This window comes from Excalfactoria chinensis, chromosome 3 (assembly GCF_039878825.1).
Source record: "Excalfactoria chinensis isolate bCotChi1 chromosome 3, bCotChi1.hap2, whole genome shotgun sequence".
NCBI classification, from domain to species: domain Eukaryota; kingdom Metazoa; phylum Chordata; class Aves; order Galliformes; family Phasianidae; genus Excalfactoria; species Excalfactoria chinensis.
In genome coordinates, this window is record NC_092827.1 from 38,172,479 (window position 1) to 38,194,152 (window position 21,674).

The window sequence follows — 21,674 nt, forward strand, 5'->3', positions numbered from 1 at the left end:
AGATTATGATCAGGACAGGGAAATCTGATGGCTTCAAATTCATCCAGATCTGAGCTGAAATATTCAAGGAAACACACACAATGTATGCATATTCAGACTTACCGCTTTGACAATAAAAAGTAATCATAAAAATAAAATAAAAAAAAGTCAAACAATACACTATTCCTAAGATATTGATGATAGACCTTAAGCTCTATAGAGGACTTCAAAGTATCTCTATGAGTAGAAACAAACTATAAAAGAATCCATCAGAAAATATGTTTTTCTTAGTTGACATACTGGAGAAAGTTTTTCAAAGAGAAAAGCCTCTTTCCACACCTGTTTTCCCAATATACAGTCAAAAAAACATCCATATCAAAGCTATTTGAACTGGTCAGAATAGTAGAATGGCACAAAGAAGCAGTAAAGTTACATACCACATTATACTTCAGGGCCAGAGGCAGGTACTACAGTAAGACAGCACTTTTCACTTCAGTGCTCTACTTCTGAGCCCCTAGCTCTCTAGGGATACAAAGACATATCCTAGTTCCCAGACAGCTCACCAGTCAAACAGAACCAAACACGTGACAGTCTCTGCAACACTTATGTAAAATTCACTTCATTTTGCCTTCTTGATTTGTGAACAGATGTAGAACTAATTTGCTACTAGCAGTTTGAGAACAGTCTATATAATCTAGCAAGGCTTCCTACTGTCTGAAAAGGATGGAGGCTTTGAGAATATTTTAAACAGATTATTCAAACTGAGATCATTGTCCAAAACAGAGAGCAGAAGGGAAACAATATAGAAGAACCAGCAACAATGACCTGTTCTTACCGACTGATAAATTGTCTCACCCCCACTGGGAGCTTGCCAGAGATCACAGGTAGGACACAGTCATAAAGAGCTAAACCATGAGGTAAGGGTAAGTGCTAGGACATGGCAATTAAGTTACACATTTGTCACCATCTACCACTAATGGTAGAAATTTTGAAAATGGTAGAAAGAAATGGAAAAGAGCAGAAATAACAGAACTTGAAGTCTAGTCTGTGAGGCCAACATTTTATTAATTACTAGATGTATTCATACGATAGTAAATCACTGCTTTCTAATTAAGGTATTAAGAACTGGCACAGAAACCTGTTGTTTCAAAGTGCAGTTCTCTATCTTCTCACTTGCTTAGACTTTCAATACTGTGTCAGAGTCCATTCAAAAGACTTTCTGCCATTCCAGAACAAACTTCTGATACTTGCTGGAGTCTTTAAATCTTATTCCCAATGTAATTAACTAAGCAAAAAACAATGTGAACTTCTAAGATGATAGTCACTATTAAGGATCTAAACAACAACAAAACCTCAAGGTAACTCATGAAAATTGATTTATGAGCTGGAGAGGAATAAACACTACTTCTTGGATCCAGTTTCAATCAAGTGAATGTAGAGTCTGGCATCTTCAGATAAAACAGAAAATTTGCCTTCTTTTTTAATAATCACACTACCCGAGTAATCTTGATTGAAGTCTAACGAGCAAACACGAGTTTAAAAAAAAAACAACACAGTTTATCTTACTCAAGACGGAAAGAAGTGTCAAAATTTGCACAAAGTAACCACCTCACTGCTGCTATCAGTCTTACAATGGAAAGCTCTTACACTTCATTGCAACAGACTGTCTATCTAATCAAAGAGCTGAAAAGAGAAAACTAGGAGCTGTTTTGAATGAAAACCATCTTGTATCCAGTAGGAGAGAAGAAGCATCATAGCAGAGACAACATATGTTCAAGAAACAAAGTGCCCTTTTGCTAGACCACCTCTTATCTATAGTAGTTGTTTTTTTGTTTGTTTGTTTGTTTCCCTTTTTTATGGTACACATTAAGATTATTGACAAAGATTGGAATGGCTAAACCAGTTGCAAAACAGGAAAATCCACTATACCCATAGTACTTACTAAACGTTAAAAAATCCCCAAGTCAGCATAGAGGCACAATGCTGAATTACTGCTTATTATAGGTGCTTTGCAGTATTCATTTACAAAATAAAAATATTACTCTTCACAGAAATGCAATTTTCTAACATATGTAGCATTTCTCATGATCAAATTTCCAACTCTGTTGAATATTTCCATAAAGAATCAAACACCATAAGCAGCGGTCAAAGAAAAACAGTTTTTTTCTATAAAACGAAGTTCAAGAAAGCTGTGAATCCTTGAAGTGATGAAGAACCTCCCCCTAATCAAATGCACTGATTCTCTGGACAAATATCTAGCATAAACACCCCCAGGGTTGGTGACTCCACCACCTCCTTGAGCAGTCCATTCCAGTGCCTGACCACCCTTTCTGAGAAGTAATATTTCCTTATGTCCAGCCTGAATCTCCCCTGCCGCAGCTTGAAACCATTCCCTTCAAGATTCAAAAAGATCTTTCTTTCTATATTTGCAGCTTCACTTTCCAGACAATATAAATACAGCACCTGCAAAAGAGAAAATTATCCCTTGCTTTACAATCATGCCTTATTCATATCATCACTTTTTAGCAGTACGCACCTTTGCAAACAACTGTTTTCAAGGATAAAGCACAGAAAGAGTAAAATTTCAAAGAACTCACTAAGAACTGCAATTGCTGCCATCAAACCAGATACTGATACATTAATTTCATCAAAACAAGGTTCAATTATGTTTGTTGCTTTCTTTTTTATGTTTTAATATAAAAATTAGAATAATGAGCTTAGTTATTTATATACATTCACTATCTTATATAATAAGGTACTTCCTCTTCATTCAGCGCAGCTCAGGCAAGTCAAATGTTTGGACACACATGCTTTATGCTTTAAAAGAAGCTGTGTAACCTCCAAGAAAACATTGCTGCCAATATACATTTATTTCTGCACTGCATTAACGCATTTATTCACAACATTTTTATTTCTTTTTGCAGTTACATTACTTTGTTAATTCTTGATGCATTCTATTTTTACAGGAAACACAAAAAACTTTGAACTTTATATTCATGCCATTTATATTACTTAAATAAAGGATCTTAACTCTTGTCCTCCAGGCTCCTCCACATTCACTCATCCATGCTTTTAGTGTATGGTCCTCTTAACACACAAAATAATGGCAATTGGTGTTTGGTCTTTGCATAGTGAACATTCTCATATATGAGCTGAATGCTTTTTCTTCTGTGTGGTCTCCAGGACAAATAAACTCAGATTCCGTGTTCCTAAATGGAAAATGACTATTTCTGCTCAGATATAAACCGCTAGCTGCTAGGTGTTCAGCCATCACAGAGCGCAGGAGACAAGTAATATAGAGATCTGAAAACTTTAAAAATAAGCCTTTTCATAGCTCATTGGTTTTTTGTCATCCTAATTTTAAGATAACACCCATTTTAATTGTGAAAACATAATGCAAAAGTGATTGCAGCTACAAAGTTATCCTCAAACTCCTCCCTCTTCCATAACCAATGCTTCCTTCTGATACTGTAATACTTACCCTATTCCAGTTCAGAATCAAAGAATCACAGGCACTGGAAAGGACTACCTCTAGAGATCATAAATGGCCCAATCCCCCTGCCAAAGCTGGTTTCCTAGACCAGGTTGCACAGGTAGGTTTCTAGGCAGGTATTGAATGTTTCCAAAGAAAGAGACCCCAGAGACTCTCTGGGCAACCTGTTCCAGTGCTCACCCTTACTGTGAAGAAGATCTTACACACATTTGTGCGGAACTTCCTATGCTTCAGTTTGTGGCCTATCACCACATAATGCCGAAAAGTCTGGCCCCATCCCTTTGCCTCCTGCACCTTAGATATTTATAGACCTCAATCAGTTCAAAAATTAATCATTTTGTTGCAAGAAAGAGAAACTGGAGAGCACTAGTTCTGTCCCTTTTCACAAAAAAGGAGGACAACAAACGGATTGGTTACTGTGACTGGGGCCTGGCTCAACTCAAAGAGACAGAGACAGTTTCCTCTCATTCCTTGTTAATGAGGCTTGCCATCTCAGCTTTCTACCTCTTTAATGTTAGGAACTGCTCTCAAACTGCAGTGGGTAAGCATTTAGGGATTTTATTAGCTTTTTGGAGGGCTAAGAAACAAGAATTCATAGAATTGTGATCCATTCATTGTTCTCTCACAGTTAACTGCTACTTCCTTATGCCACTGCCTAGAACATCTTCATGCCTGGAATACAGGAACAAGATAAGTGTTTACAATGAATTTTAATATTAAAGAAAAAAAAAAAAAAAAAGCCACAAAGACTTTCCCATAGAACAGACTCATTTTATTCTTGCTGCTAAAATCATTCATAGTACTGAACTTACATTTCATCATTAAAGAATGAAAAAAATAGTCACAGAAATCAACTGAAAAAGCTGAATATTCCTGCTGCTCAAGAGAGATTACTGTTAGGAAAAGGATTTTAGACAATATTTGATTCTAGAATAAGAGAGGAGAATAAAAATTTGAAAAACTGTGATCAACTCCTCACAATTTATATACTTTAAGAAGCTAATTACTATGTCTGGTTCCAAATTAAATGCTCTCCATTAATCAGAGCCAGGTGCTAGAAGGGTCATATCCATTCTAATAACCCGCAGGATAAAATTTCTAGCATTCAAATGCCAACTAGAAATAATAAATCTTAGGAGGACAGCAAAACTGACTACGTTGATGACAGCATAATGGCATCTTTTAATGAAGAAATTACAAAAGTAACAGCAAGTCCTCTTAAGTATTTTCAACCCTTTCCTAGTCTCATAATTTCTTCTAGTAAATTCACTTCTTTATCTCGATTGGTCATCCCAACAAAGGGACAAAAAAGAAATCAATGCTGGAAATAAAGAGTGTGGGTTTGAATAGTGGACCTGATTTTGGCATTTTAAGCCCACAACCTGAATGCTGTTAGTAACTTCTTGTGCCTGCAGAAAAGAAGATTAGATACTGAGTAACATTGCAAGCTACATTAATAAAAAAATAATATTAAAGAAGGTTGGTCTCAGATCACAGATATTCAGAACACAAGCCTTTCTGCACAGCCTAATAGGAAAAAGAGATGTATATAATCTTGTTAGGAAAACTTTGTATGGCTCTAAGAGGAAGTGGCACAAAGTAGTGTAATTCTGTAGCCCATGTAGTTGCTACCACATCACATTACATACATTATTATACATTAATCTGGCATGAAACGTCAGTATCTTAGATCCTGAGAGGAGGCAAAGGAATTTAGCAAATATTCTCAGCTACCTTTTTATTAAGTTATCATGAGGCAAACTAGACAGCAGCCAACAATTGGAGAGGTTGTATGTCAGTCAGCATTGTCTTGAATACCAGCCAAACTATTACATCCCTTGAAGCAGTAACAGATTGTGCTCAAAAGGCAACCCTGAATGTCTTCAATAAAAGTACCAGATGACTTCAGCTACTACTCAGTGACCATGAATACACAGGTGATGTGATATATGGTCACTCTCATTTGTTTGAATGATTTCTTAAATTTCTTTTTATGTGCACAGTCTCAATATCTGGAAGAAAGTGTGGTAAGTAATCAATCTAGGAACCAGAAGACAAGATGTGTCACATTGCATTAGAATGGTGAGGCATGGTCCCCATGCTAATAATTTTTATTGAGTATACGCTAGTTATATAGAAAAGGCAAGGAGACACAGACAACAGTTCTGCAGGAAGCAGTCTATCCACCGGGGCACATAATAAACAAGAAGCTGAATCCCAATGGTACATGTAAAGGAAATTATTTTGGGGTCAGGCTTAGCTATAGAAAGTCCATCCTTACTGTTGAACTCCTAGTTCAGTACTACAACATGATTTTAACTACTGTAATATTAAAAGTAATATTTGTGTTACAGTTTTACAAGGTGAAATTTAGAAGGGGTCTTAGAATAATCATCTCCTTATTCTGACCTCAAATATGAGGTAGAGAACAGTGAACACTGTGTATATCAAATCATCTCCCACACAAGGGCATTTTCTTGATTTCTGCACCTTCTGTGAGGTGGGAGGGAATCCTAAAAGTCACAGAAAGTATTTTTTTTTTTCAACTGCAAACAACAACAGACCAGGAAGGATTTTATTGCCCTGCTGAAGCCTCCATGCTACATGGGTCTGTACCAATAAATAAAACAGAATACCAACCAGCACATATCCTATGCAGCTCCCTACATGTATAGCTTAACAACTGGTGGAGTTTCGCAGTATCATACACATAATTGCTACACCTGCATTTAGTGCTTGTTTGCAAAATGACTTTGTTTTACAAGGCAAATGTTTGAAAAGACTTGCAGGAATCATGTCCATAGCATGGTCTCAGGTTTCTTCAGTTCCAGAAACAACTCAGTTACTGAAATAAATTCTTCATTTAAAGAAGTATAGGGAAACTCTACCAACTTTCTTGGACTGCAAGCTTACCGCAAAAGCTGTCTGGATTAAGTAACAAAAGACTTATTTTTTTGAGTATACAGCCTAGGACACTAATTCCACCCATACAGAAACGATATTCTAAATACACCAAGCCTTTCTACCTAGGAGACTTGCATAGTCTGAGCAAGCTCAGCCTAACTGCCTGAATCAGAACTGAACACAATGAGCACTTCCAATGCTTTGAAGATGAGCTGCTGATAGGCTACTTGTGTGCAGAACACTCAGGGATCACGGGGATTAGATGTGACAGAACAACTTGCCTGTGGGCAGGCATGCTCACAGGACAACAAACAACTGGTCAGACAGCCTCAAGCAAAGTTAAGTGGCAGCTTCATAAGGAAGAAAGAAAAGTTCCCACTTGTCACAAGAGAGGTCTTAAAAGTCTCTACATGAAAGGAGTCAGGTTTGAATTTTTGGATTTCACCTTCAGTGGATTTTCTGAATAAAAATATAAACTAAGTACAAAGTTGGAAACTAGATAAAAAATAACAGAAAAATTCTAGGAAATCCATTAAAATAAAAGTAATAAATAAATTTCTTATTTATAAGACAGAACACAGCTGATTAAGAAAACTGATGGAATTTTTACGTAATACTGACATTGAGAAAGATATGTGCAAAGATAACACACATTCTTGCATAACATTCAACTTCTTATTACATTTCTTGTCAATAAACTTGCAAAGTAACAAGATGTGGTAAAAAGGTGGTCTCATGCATGAGACATTTTTAGACCAGCAATACAATTTCTAAGTGGAAATAAATATACAATCAATTATTCTTTGCAATACAGTCTCTCTTCAGTACACTGGCATTACCCTCTTATTTTTGTATTCCAGTTTCCAAAGAACAAACTACAACTTCGATTCAACTTGTAGAAACGCATGGAAGAAAAAATCCAAAAGGAATAACACAATGTGGTAATTTCACAGACTACAGGTACCAGGCATTAGAAGCATGAGATTTCTTTTAAATCAAACTGAAATCTAAAGTTAAAACACTGAAATTGATCAGTAACAGGGAAAAAGAACAGTAATTATTATTATTTTTTTTTTTTTTTGGAAAGGAATCATAATTAAAAAAAGACACCATATTTCAATACACCTAAATAAGCCTAAAACTGTTGTCTTATTTATATAATTTCCTTTTTGTTCTTGTTCTAGATATCTCCTAAATGTTTTTACTTAAAAAATAGCATAACTTGGGATAGCATCATTCTAAAATATTTGTTGAAAAACTACAGATGGCAGACTATTGACATGCCTTTTAAAAAGCACGCCCTAAAGACCAATTTCAGTGTGGAAATGCCTGCTGTTATAGGATTCCATAAGCTAGTATCTATCTATCTACAGAGGTATTCTGGGATCAGCTATTTATCAATTTCCAGAAATAAAAATTAATCCTAAAATTAGCTAATCACTGCATTTGATACTTCTCTAGTAATGGGCAGCAGGGGACATTTCTAAAAACAACAGGCTCATCTGGAATTACTGAATGATTATTTGAAAAGATGCTACACAGATGCTTGCATTACTACTGCAGTAATATAAATCCAGGTTCTCCCAGAGAGGAAAAAGAAGTCCCAAGACAGTGCAGTTTTAAAAGGAGAAAGCCGATGCTGTTTCATTCTATATTGAAAACAACCAAATAAGATACCCAAGTAAAAAACAACAACAACAACAACAACCAAAAAAAAACACCTGAATTTAATTAACAGAAAATTTACATTTATAGAAGCTTCTGAATTAGAAGATTTACAAAACATTTTTTTTTTTCTTTAGAGCTCAGGATTCAATGTACATATAAAGTGGTCGCAGTTGGGCCAGAGCAAATATTCTTAGAGCAAAACAATTCCAAAACCAACAGAGTCACTGACCACAGAATCATCTATTGGTCATCTGATACCTCTGCTATCATTATACAGTCACAATGTACAAGAATACATGAAAAAGCTGAGCATCTATCTCATTCTGCTTAGCAGAGGTGAACAACAAAGAGTGACAAGCAACTCTAATCCCAAAATCTAGCTCCCTCACAATTATAATAATGAAGTCTCAGCTTTAACATTATCCATTGAACATTGACAGTCTCAGCAAGCTTCCTCTGGGCTGCGCTGTGAAAGACCATAAACCCCTGCTGATATTGGTGAGCCCTAAGCTCTGCTCTCCAGCACCAGCCTTGCAATGTGCCCAAGTGGGCAAGAAGCCAAAAAAGACAAGATTTTACCTGAATCACAGCTTTTGGGGTTATTTTAGATGCGCACGAGAAATAAGTGCTTCAGTTAATGAAAGATGAATTTAAAGCCTAGCTTTCCATGGAAAAAAAGCCTACAAAAAAAAATCACTGTGTGATTTTTCACAAGTGAACTACCAAAAAGGTTTTGAGCCTTGGGTAACTTCCAAATTCGACAAACAGAAATTTTCAAAGACAGTAAGTAGCCTGTAAGGAGACTGATCCAAACCATCGCTCTGCATGCCTTTTTATCCTGTGAATGACCGCACTGTGAGCACAGCAGTGCTTGCAGACATCACCAGTGAGCACCAGCACAAACTCCATCAGCCAGCAACACCCCCTGTGGGCATTGGAAAACTGAAACCATGGAATACTAAGAGCCACAAGAAATCCGCATACATGAATTTTAAGACTCAACTGTCAGTTTATAAAATATAAAATGATTTGATACAATATAATGTTGTATCTAGTTAACAAGATCAGCCTTAATCTTCTGGGCTCCAACTGACCATGTCTTGCAGACCTTGTGGGTCCTCATATCTCCATTTGTATTTGAAAAGAACATCTCAGCATGAAAAGAAATAGAAAAAGCAAAAATCCTATCAACTACAGGGTGGCTTGCTCTAGAAAAAGTCTCATTATGTTTAATGATATATTTAAGCTGATAAAAAATTACCATGAATAGATCAAGCGTCATGCTACCTCAGAGATACAACAAGTTCTCTCACAGTACAAAACTTCACAAAAGTAAAGGAGTTGATAGGAAAAGTTACTGACAGGAAGGAGATCAACCAGCTACTACTACCAGGATGTACCCTAGCATCTCCTGGCTCTCACGGTGTCTTTTTAATCATTTCTTATGTTCTGTACTTAAAAAACAGCACTCCAACTCTATTCAGTTTGGTTTCGTATGAAGGAAGACAGCATGGCCCTGTTTTTACAAAAAGACAGTTTCCTGTCATCCTTGAGGTTTCAACAGTTCTTGGACATCAACAGAGCTGTATACTTCAGACTGATTTCAAAGAGAAGGCTGAAACTGGAAAAAGAGAAAACTGTATCAAAAATAACTAGATTATTTTCTCTGTATCAGAGGTGAACAGATAAGCTTTATTATGGTCAAGAATAACGACACCCAAGCTTTGCAAAATGCTTAGTAAATTTAATAAAATTTTAAAGGAAAGACTAGGAGCTTGAAAAGCCAGAGTCAAACCAAGTTAGAAGCTTTGATGATAAGATAAAGATAAAACACCACAGGGGTGATTCATATATGCATGTACTTTCTCATAATGGGTACACTGCTCTCTGTGAACAGGGAATAAATTTTGTGATATGCTAATTTGTTAGGGCTAGAATGCCCTTTTACTGAACAAAAGGGAGAGCCACTTTGATGCTTAAAAGCAAATACGTTTTATGAGACAGGTTGATCTGAAAATAACTCAGATGCAGAAGTACCTGTGCAGACAAAATTAGAAGATATTGATGTAGGGTCATGATACAGTGATGAAAATACAGACTGAGTTACTTCAGCAAAGTATCATATCCAAAATTCATGTGTAATGTATAATGTCACCTCACAACAGAACTACTGCTTCTATTGAATTTTAACTAATAAATTTCTAAGAAAGACAGCTTGCATTTTGATTATTTTCTGCTTTGCAAAGACATTCCTATACTAAACTTCTCTGTGATGGTTTTTAAGATGACAAAACAAACAAATTAACTTGTATTAATGGAAGTAAAACAACAGTAAAAATAAATTGAGGTTATCCTCAGTGAAGCTTCCTGGCAAAACTCTCACAGCCTTCAAAGACAAAAGAGATAGCAGCTGTAGTAACAGAAAGTAGTAATCTAAGCTATTAAAATATTATTTTAAATTCATTCCCGTTTAAAAATTTATTCCTGTTCTTTACTATGTTCCAAATACAAAGGAACTTGGAAAAATTACTAGCTATTATTTGCTCCATATTTTCTAACAAAACTCTAAACTTATACAGAAGGTGGAGATTCATAGTCATTTGTGAGCACTCACAAGAGAACCTTAGGTAGATTTCCTAAATAGATAGCTCACTTTACAGTCACTAGTTGATTAGTACAAATCACTATTAAGGTTGGTTGAAGAAGTCTTCAAGAGCAAAAGATGAACATGTCTGGAAGTTAACATAAGCTAGTTATCTCTAACAACCAAAGTGCAGTTTTAGATAACATTTTAACCACCACTTCAGACTTTGTTTAATACTGGGGGGGGGGGGGGGGAGGGGAGGGAAGGGGTGGAAAGGGCACCAAATTAAAAGATAAATGGCTCAATAACAATGAAAAATTAGTATGAATAGAAGAAACTATGTGACAGGTCAATTTCCATTACTAAGCAGTACTGGGAGTCTTAGCTATGGCCTACATAAAAATGAATATTGAAAATTTATTGAAATAATTACTCCTGATTCTCAGCATTTGCTTAAAACCTTCACAGGCAACTGAACTCCTATATCCAAATTGAGCAGAAAATTTATAGCATCTGGAAGCTGTCTGTGCAGTACTTAAAAAGCCAGTGCATTAACACAATGATTTTCAAATATCAAATGGGTCATAATATTAACTGAGAATATAATCAAACTTTACAGTTTTGGATTTGAAGACCATCTCACACAGACCACACAATTGCTCTGATGGTTCTGAGCTGATGATGATGCACATTAGTTAATAATGAAAATTGCTATTATTGCAAAAGCTGTGAGAGGAACAGAATTTGAACATTAACTGAAACTCCTGCTGAGATCTCACCTCACTAGTAAGAACAACCAGTATTTACAAAACGTTTGTACTATGCTGACAGTACACTGCTGTCCCCTCCATCCGAGTGCCTTTTCCTGTAAGCTGCAGCCCGTTTGATGCATTACACCCACACTAAATATGTTTATATTACTGCTACTTTTCATCAAGCCAGACTGGCAATTATTTTTTTTCACATTTCATTTCCTCGGTTTTATTCCTCATGCTATGTTCTACACAACTCACCTCCTGCAAACACTTTTCCAATTATTTTTTAGCACCTCCTATATGTAGCAATGTTGAATTCATCTGATAAAAATCATTCTTCCTATCAACGGGTGGTGCCCTATCATTAACACATTCTCTACCCCCCCATCAGTAATGAAATACAGTTATAAAACTGAAAGTGTCTGGCAGTGCTTACAATTAATGTCCTTACTATGAGATATAAACATGCAGACCTTGATCTCTTTGTACGTTCAGCCTATACAACATAGTTGTTTTTTATGCCTTAAGCATCCAAAGTATTTTTTAAGACATCAATCTAACTGCCATGTCAGGATATTTAATTTGGCCACTTTCAGTGACAGGATATTCTGCCACTGAAAAAAAATATATATTCTTCCTGAAAATCCATTCACTCAACCAGCTTCAGTAATTTTGTTTTCATTTTTAATGAACCAAAATTTAACGTTAGTAAGAAAAGATTTTATAATGACTTCTACATTAAAAAAGCTCAGTGTTTTTTTCTGCCGTTTCTACAAGTGGTCTCCACAAACCTAACCTCAGTAAGCTTTGAACTTCAATAAATATTGCTGAGTAATACAAGATAGTATTATGTATGTGCCTATATATAGATTTATATATACACACATGCATATATGTATTTGAAAAATGTTTCAGAACATCCATTATCTCCTATGATCAGTGAAGTAGTGAATACGATAGCTCATGAGAAGCTACCCATATATACATGTATTCAGCTGCTCTATATAGAATTAGCTTATATTATTATATATATTACATTATCACAACATAGAAGTCATTAGTGTAACCTAACTCACTCTTCAATTTTGAATAAAAAGTAAATTTTTGTTAAAAGTCTTATGTATTTATTACTACATCAGCTTGTTCAAGTTTAACCTTAATTTTACTGTGTTAATAGTTAAAACCACTTGAGAGTTAACCAGTGAATCTGTATCCACAGAACCAATTCCTTTGTGGGAAAGTCTCATAAAAACACAAAGGTAAGATTTCCCAAGGCACACAGAAATACATGTTAGTGAAACCCAAATTTTGTATTGGTGTTACTTTGCTGGCTTTGAATGAAATAGAACAGCTATATGTGCACAAACAATTCAGAAATCACTTTGGAAGAGTGGGTAAAAACTTAAGTACGTACTAACACAAGTAATAAAAACCAAGACTGTTTCAAATGGAGAACAAACATCCAAGTTATTTTAATGATGCTAAGACTTTATGCTTGAGGCTTTCTGTCTGCTATTACACACCTCAAATGATCAGCATTCATCGCTTTATAGCTTTGCTCAGTTTTCAAAACATATTCACTTTTCCTCTTTCCTCCACTTTGGACAATCAAGTCAGCCACTTTCCCACTCACTGTAGATCCTGGTTCATTTGAACTTCTCATCCGCTAACATGCTGTACTGCTTACTCATGCCTTAGCACATTAGGCTACACATTATATTTCAAAAACTAATTTCCACTACATTTTGTGCAGGTTGTTTACTGAAGCTATTCTATCAGCCCTGAGCAGTATTCAATCTCCTTTTGATAACAAACTTCTCTAGGAAAACAGCAGCCATGAGCAGGGACTCAGAGCACCTCTGGTTCTGCCTCAGAGAAGTGCAAAGAGCTGCAGGTGGAGTCTCAGTAATGAAGACAGGAGGGGCAGCTCACACAGCAGAGCCTGGATCTGGCTTCGTTGGGGAACTGAGGATCTTCCCGGAGCACCAAGGCAATCACTAGCATTCCAATGCATCAAGCTTGTGACAAGCTGCTTTCCAGTGGCAAAACATTCATGTTTGATATTTGTAAGAGCCAAGCATTGCTAAGTCTGACAGTTTCACTCCAGCAAGCAGCAAAAAGCTGATGCTTCACTGTCCGCTTAAAGAGTTGCTTTTTCAAGGCAAACAAACAAACAAACAAACAAACCAACAAGAAAAGAAAATCACATATATACTTTCACAACGTGCATTTCTGATGGGAAAGCTAGGTTTGTAGTCAGGGCAATATTCACACAGCATGAACAAATCAAACTCTGCTTGCACTCCAAGCCTATAAAAAGCATTAGCCAAATACTGAGCGCAAAGCTGATTGCTCAGCATTTTTCTCTAAAGCATCTTTCTTGGAGCCTGCATAGTACACCAGAAGCGTGATCTCAAAACCAGCCCCTAAGTGTCACACAAGTCCACAACAAATGAAATAAGAAAACATTTTTTACAGTCACTACTATAACACAAACTGTGAAGAGGTCAGAGCTCTCTTAACATGAATTGCATATTCATACTGCTCAGGAAGCAATACAGATTTGAGAATTATTAACCTGAATTCAGGCTTAAAAATAACCGTTGAATCTTCCTTAAGTCAACTGTTTACTTATTATATATATATATGTATGTATGTATATATATATATATATGTATATATATATATATGTATATATATAAAACTTTTTTATTTTTAAACTAGCAGCAAGAACATATAGCTTTTACTTATAAAATGTTAATGCTAAAATTCTTACTGCACTTGAAAGTAAGTATTTCAGAGTGAGCAAGAAATCAGCAAATACAGATAAGAGTGCCTGTAGTGGGTCCTACTGACAAAAAGCACACTAAATCACTATAAAATCTGTACATTGGCTTGTCTTATTCTGAACTATAATGTGATTTTACGTGAAGCTACATATGCACTTCCATTCACTTAAGCAGTAAGTATATGTAAGCCTGCTGGTTTGCATTTCAAACTGTACAATGTGTTTCCTCGTTGAACTGTATTTCAGTGTAATTTCACAATGTTACATCTGTCTTAGCTTACACATACAAAAAAATTGAAATGATCACATAAATAATGTTAGGCTTTTAAAGGATATTAGAAATTCGCTCATATAAATTAATACTGTATTAATTTTCTCATACGAGAAAACCAACCATTACAAATCCCTGTTTATTTCAGGAGACAAAATGAGTGATTTCCCTGAATAACAAACATCCATTATTTATGGATACTTAGTTTAGGAGACCAATTTAACACATCTGAAATCAAGGTCACTTTACAATGTAATTGCAAATACTTGCAATACAAGGATTATTTATTTCCTGTACATTATAATTCATTAAATTACTCATAAGGTTAAAATATAAGCACTTTAAAGGTTTGCTCCATTTACTTAAGAAGTGATTCTACTAATGAGAAATTTGTTACAAAACAAGAAGATTCTGAGCTTCAAAAGACTATATGATGCTGTGAAAACATTTCTCCAGTAACTTGCTTCAACTAAAACCAAAGAAAAACAGAAAGGTGGAAGTTGGAAGGAACCTCCAAGGATCACTTCAGGGATGGAGACTCCGTCTTCTGACCCACACTCAGATGGAAAAAAAAGCTGATGTTTACATGGGATTTTCTGTATTTCAGTTAATGCCCCATTGCTCCACCACAAGATATCACTGAGAAGACTCTGGCTCCAGTTTCTTTACCCCTCAACACCAAATGACGTTGTTCTCATCCCCCTAAGCTTTCTCATCTCCAGGCTGACCATCCACAGCTCTTTGAGCTCTCCTCATGCACCAGATACTCCAGTCTTTCAAACCTGTGTCCCTCCACTGGACTCATTCCAGAATATACTCGCACCAAACTCCAGTCTACCACTTTTACTTATGTTGCTGCTCAAAGCAGAGTAATAAAAAAACAACAATATATTCTCCAAAATAAATGGCAACAACTAATGTAAGTCACTCCAAACGCACCCTTTGTAATGGTCAGACTATAATATTATACACAGCATTACTTTTCAGTTATAACTTCAATTTTGGGAAGCAAGGAAGGAAGCTTTGATCAAATAAGATGAGATTGCATCAGCTACAGGAAGCGAAAGTAATCCAAGAACTACAGGACTTTCTGAAAACTCATGATAGCTAAAGGTGAAATTTAGCTCCACAAATGTCTTTTCCTTGCAGCACTGTGAGGGAATACAGCAAATAAAGTAATGAAGATTATCCAGTGAACATAAAAAGAAACTCATCTCTTTTCACAACTGATAAATTTATAGAGTAACAAAGTACACAATATGAGTATACATATCAGAAATTCATTCAGTAGCCAATATTAAAAAGATTAAAAAAAAAAAAAAAAAAAAAAAAAAAAAGATGAACAAAACACCACAAACAGAGGCTTTTGCACAAAAATCAGAGGTAACTAAAGGGCTCCTAGGAAGAAAAACCACAACAAAATATATGACGCATTGACTATGCTTTTTTTTCTGACCAGAATTAACAAAACTGACCAGTCACAGTTTACCACAAATGATGTGCCCTCAGATTTCCAACCTGCAGTGAAAGATTTGTCGACTGTACTTCATTTTAAACATGAAGAAATGCTAAAAAAGTCACCACTGCAGGCTGAAATACACAGTTTATAGACATAAAATTTCATTTCTAATATCAAGAGAAGTTTGAGCAATTGGAGTAGTCTAAGTAATACAGTGACAAGCACTAATGTTGAAAAGCAGGAGTGGAAAAGGGAAGACACACATTTACATCCAAGTTTGCCTAACCTGAAGAAACTCAACAGTTGTGGATATCTTTTCGTTTCTTCTTTTTTGTTTTTGTTTTTAAACTCTGTAATAAACACCTAATAATATCTTTATATGGAAATTTCCTATTCATAAGGAGCGGTGCAAGTTTCCAGGAAGTAGTGATGCTATACTAGATTTGTCTGAGTAGACTATAAAAGCAGCTTAAAAGATTATTACAACGATGGCTGAGGGGAAGCACCCTATCAACTCTTATATTTCTTTTATTTATTGGCACGTATCTCCACATCAGAGAACAATTTAAGTGTATTCAGCTTTAAAAGTCTCCTGGCCTGCTTACCATTCTGTTCTCCTGCTGACTTCACTAACTGGGTCTCTTACAACAGCATAAATTTCCCATTTGAAAGGGAAATTTTGAATCTTGGTTACTTCCCTTCCAAGTCTTAACCACCAAACTGTTATTTTCATTACTTTTAACTGAAATTTAAAATTGCAATTCATCTCTTGTTAAAGAAAAATACATGATTTTGCGTTAAAGAATACAGTGGTTAAAAAGAAAGAAGTATGGTTATAAAAGTGATCACATCAAACCTAGAAACCAAACAGTTCCCCATCCTTGTAGCCTGAGCACAGGATAATCATTCAGGAATCTTCAGAAAGTGACAAAGGAAGTTATAGTTCAGGAGTGTAACAACACTGAATAAATATACATATGATTTGAGACAAAAAAAAAAAAAAAAAAAAAAAGGGAGATTTTTGGAAAAGAAAAAAATCAGGGATGCAGATAAATGGAAAATCACATAAACGCAGCATGAACTTATTAGAGGTACATCAGTCGGTCCAACACTTCATTAATCTAGAAAGTAAACAACAGTTGTCTCACATCCGGACTTCTTTTAAAATAATGCAGCATTCCACATGGGTAACTGTTAAGTTCATGAAGATGAGCACTAGTACAGTAATGAAAAGTTGGCAAGGAACTGCCTGGAGGATAAATGAAAGGAAAGGCAGTGTTGAAAAAGAGTAGCATAAGTCTGGAAATAAAGTTCTTTAACAGTCATTTTTTAACAGTTTAATGGTTTAAAAATTGAAAAGGACAACTGTAGCACAGGAAAAGTTACCATAAAAACAGCCCTTAATAAAACCAGATATCAGATAGCAAGGGTTTGCTTTAACCAATTATGCAACAAGATTTCAGAGCACTCTGGAAGGAAGAGGCTGGGACAAAGTTTTCCACATTCTTTGATTAATAAGCCTTCTCTTAATTTAGGTATTGTTTCACTGACAGGAAAGGTCTCTTCCAGATCCTGTGAAACTTTATATAGCCTTTGCTCTCCTTCACTCTTCTTTGCTCTTTCAGAAAGGCTGCTGGCAGACACAGAGAACATTTCTACCAGATGGTTGACTGAACAAATTACTTAAATTCCCCTTGCTTTTCATCCCAAGAGCATTTACATGTTAGATCCAAAAAGCACATTAGCAGACACTCATGACAAGATTACAGTAGGGCAAAACAGAATAGATGAAATCAAGCAGGGGAAAAGAGAAAATAAAATGAATAAATAAAAAGAAAAAAAAAAAAAACAAAACAGTATATTGCCATTGGTGACTAATGCAGCTAAAAGAAGTTAAAGGCAGAAATCTCAGAAACAACAGAGCTTTACATAGCAGAGAAGAAAACCCATCTAAAAGCCTTTTCCTACAGCAACCATTCAGAGAAGCAGAAACACCACAATGAAAGGAAGAAGAATTAACACACAACACTATTTTTAATAAAACTGTAAAATTATATTAGCATAACATAAGTTCCAGAAGAAGCATGAAAAAGACTGATCTTAATATTAAAGTTATAATCCCCTAGCTCTGATGATGACTGTATTAATGAATGGTTTCATATAGGGGAATATTTTTTCCCTATACAGGAAGAGATATTGCCCAACTCTTGACTACTTTATTTTGACCATATCAAATCCATATTCCCTATCCTCTACTTTTCTGACTTCAGGTCTACTTTGTTGCGAGGTGAATCTTTCTGACCCTTGGAGTAAGGCATCAGCACCTCCAAACTTCCCATAACCACCTTTGGTCTCTTACTGCACTATCATCACCAGGTTGCTTTCAGATGTTTATGACAAGGAAGAAGTCAACTATCAGTTTTCAGAATGATAAACTCTGAATTACTCTTAGAAATTAAGGAATGGGAAATGTTTGTTTCCCCAGTGTGAGATTTTGCAATGCAGTTGGATTATATTTAACTGATGGAAATCCTGGTGCTACAGTTGAAAGACATCTTGTAATGCAAAAGTGCCAGCACTTCTGTGTAAGATTTACTGATCCCAAAAGAAACTAAGCGCGGGTGAACATTAATCTTTTTTAACAGAGAGGTACACACATTACTGGAGACAACCAGCACGCTCTCCACCCACTGACACCTAATTACTGGGGGTGGTAAGCTAGTATTACAACATCTGCCCTGGGGTTTCCCCCAGCAGATATTGGTGGTGCTCAGCTGACAAGATGCCTGCAATCACCCCTAAGTATCATGGCCACACAAACATATATATATTCTTCCCATATATTATATATATCATAGTATCATAGTATTGTGCGAGTTGGAAGGGACCTTAGAGATCATCGAGTCCAACTCCCGGGATTCGAGCCCTCTGTGTAGCAGAGCGGCACTTCTACCCCCTGCTCCACAGGGGGGGATTCGAACCCGGGCCCCCTGGTGTTGCAAACGGGAATTCTACCGCTGCGCCACCGGAGGCACACATATACATATAGGGGACAGTAAAGCATTGCAAATCAGGACTAGCAAGGTCATTCACTGAAAGCAAGGATACTTATTCACAGCTAACATGAGCCATTTCTCATGGGCTAGTTACCTGTTCAAGTTGTGATATATATTTTTACACATGTGTGCGTATTACCATTTAATGCAAGGAGACAGAGATAGTCACAGCCATAAAGCAGACCAGAGAAGGTGAAGAAATAAACTCTGTGCAACTTAAAGGCAAATGAACGTATCACATCATACATGCAGAGAAGTAAACATATGTACTACTCACATAATAGGCAAACAACTATTTACAATGTTTTCTGTTGTTGTTTTTGTTTGTTTGTTTGTTTTACAATATAGTTCTCCTGTTTCACATCATAGCCCAGTTCCAGTCATTTATAGAGCATTTAAAATATTGTCTGGAAAATAACACCTAATCTAACACAATCAGTGACATTAATGTTTCTTAATTTTATTCATGTAAGTTCTTTCCTCACCTTGAGATAAATAAATGATAGGTTTTTATATTTTTGCAACATAAACTAGATCTTAACATGACTTGGGTTCCACTGAGGGTTTTTTCCTATGGTTATTTCATCTCTATAGGATATTTCTCTCTGTTTCTTTATCATAAAGGGATAATGTATCTGTGAGTTACTGTAAAAGTAGAGATAGACATCTCCAGACTACTATTCAGAAATACTTTGTAGATAAATTATGACAAGTGTTCACAGGAAAAAGAGATGTAGCCTTTGAGAATATGAGAGCATAACCAAAGTGACACTAAACAACTCAAACTTCTTTCTAGTTATTCTGGAGGAGTTAGGGACAGTGTTACTGAAATGCTCTCAGGAGCCTCAAGATTTCATTCCCAAGAGTCATATAGTAGAAACAGAGTATGAGAATTGAGAAATGCCCTGCATACCTTTCTTTGAATAGTAACTAAATAAATAAAATCAGTGACGGTTATTAGGCTAAGCTCTATAGCTACTCATGAGCTCTTCCTACTTTTAAATAATGTTCTTGTCACATCGTTACCATTCCATACTCATCAACGGGATCTGACACACAAAGAGAATAGCACATTCCAGTATCTGTCATTTAGTTTCACAAGACTGTGTCCCCAGTGAAAAGCAAAAATCATAAATACTTAGAAAATAAGTTATAATTTCAAGCACAATAGTCAATATTCCTCTAATTAACAGTTGCCAGTGATGTCAAATAGACAAACTGCCCCAAAGGAAGTGTGAAGTCTTCTTTAACAGGGAATACAAAGAACAAGGTATTACTTGTACCTCCCCAATCACTAGAATTGTAAGCTGCACGGTGCTGGAGACAGAAGCTGATTTCAATTCCTTGTAGAGTTCGTTAAGAAGATAAAACAAATGTGTACATCTGTACATACAGTACAAAAACAGTATGTCACTCCTTTAAATGAAACAAAAAAGCTCAGCTTCTTAATTCTTAAATTTAAGGATCAAATGAAATTACCCTAGAGGATTCAACTCCCCTATATTCTCACTACTAGTACATTCCTCACTAGCAATAAACAGTCAATGTGTAACCTGCCTAAACAGCAAAACAGACAACGAACATGTTTTAAAATATGCAACTCTATTTTACCAACCTGGTTTGTATTTACAAGTAATTATCCTTTCACATGAATGCTTCGTTCTCCTTGGTTTATAAATAAAAATGTAATTTATAGAGCCTAGAGCATGTATTTACCAGCTTGATTTTCAGTATGCACGGTCAAACATATACCATCTCACATGACAAATCTATGACCCAGCTCTACAAATGGGTTATCTTCAGGTTTGAGAGCACCATCTGCTCATAATGCTGCCACCAGCAGCACCGCTGTAGTAAAATCAATTCCCAAGTGAAGGCAAAATCCATAAGAAACTTTCCAAGTCATGACTGCTTTTACAGACAGCACAATAGAAATGACAACTACCTTTCAAAAAAGTGATCAGACTGATTCTAAACTGATATCTCTTCACATGTACCATCCTCAAACCATGCAGCAAACAATGAACTAATGAGGTGTTGCAAGGCAGCATGCTAACCACATTTGTACTCACAAGGTAAAACTTTCTCTGGTTTTAGAGAAGTACAGGTGAGGTGGGAGAGCCGAATTAAGCAGAACGAGGAGAAAATATTTATCTTTACTACTAAATGTTCTTAAAAATCCAACACAAGCTACACATTTCAGACAATCAAGTGAAACTATCTTTTCCTTTCTGGAAAGGCAAAGAAAAGAAGTGAAGTCCTGCTAATTAAGCTTCAAAAAGCCACGTATACAATAACAAAGAGCTTTTCTTCTTTTATCATTATTAAAACCATACTTCCTGCAATGCCACTGAGATAGAAAATTTGTCAGAAGTGGTTGGAAAATAGCAGGAATTCTTTCCCAATCCTGTTCAAAAATAGCGTTCTCCTTCCATGCATTCATCTTTCCTGTACACATCTTCAAATCCTGTTTGCTAGTCTTTAAACATCCCTCCCTTTCTACCACTATGCCTATACTTTAGCTGCAGCCTCCCAGAAACTGTGTTCTCTCCCCTCAAGTTCTCCCTGCTCTTCTTGTGATAAACCTACTTCCTTATTGAAAATAATAATAATAATAATAATAATAATAGCACTACCTGTGCAGTCCACCAGCACAAGTTCTACTTCCCTTCACTTCCAGCCCCAGAAAGTTTTCTTTGGTGTGGATTTGCAAGTTC

At 35.9% G+C, this 21,674-nt stretch overlaps 1 protein-coding gene across 3 annotated transcripts in view; it reads right to left on the reverse strand.

Moving 5' to 3' along the window:
• ASCC3 (activating signal cointegrator 1 complex subunit 3) overlaps nucleotides 1-21,674 on the reverse strand; it is a 253,149-nt gene that overhangs the window by 210,373 nt on the left and 21,102 nt on the right. The window lies entirely within an intron of this gene.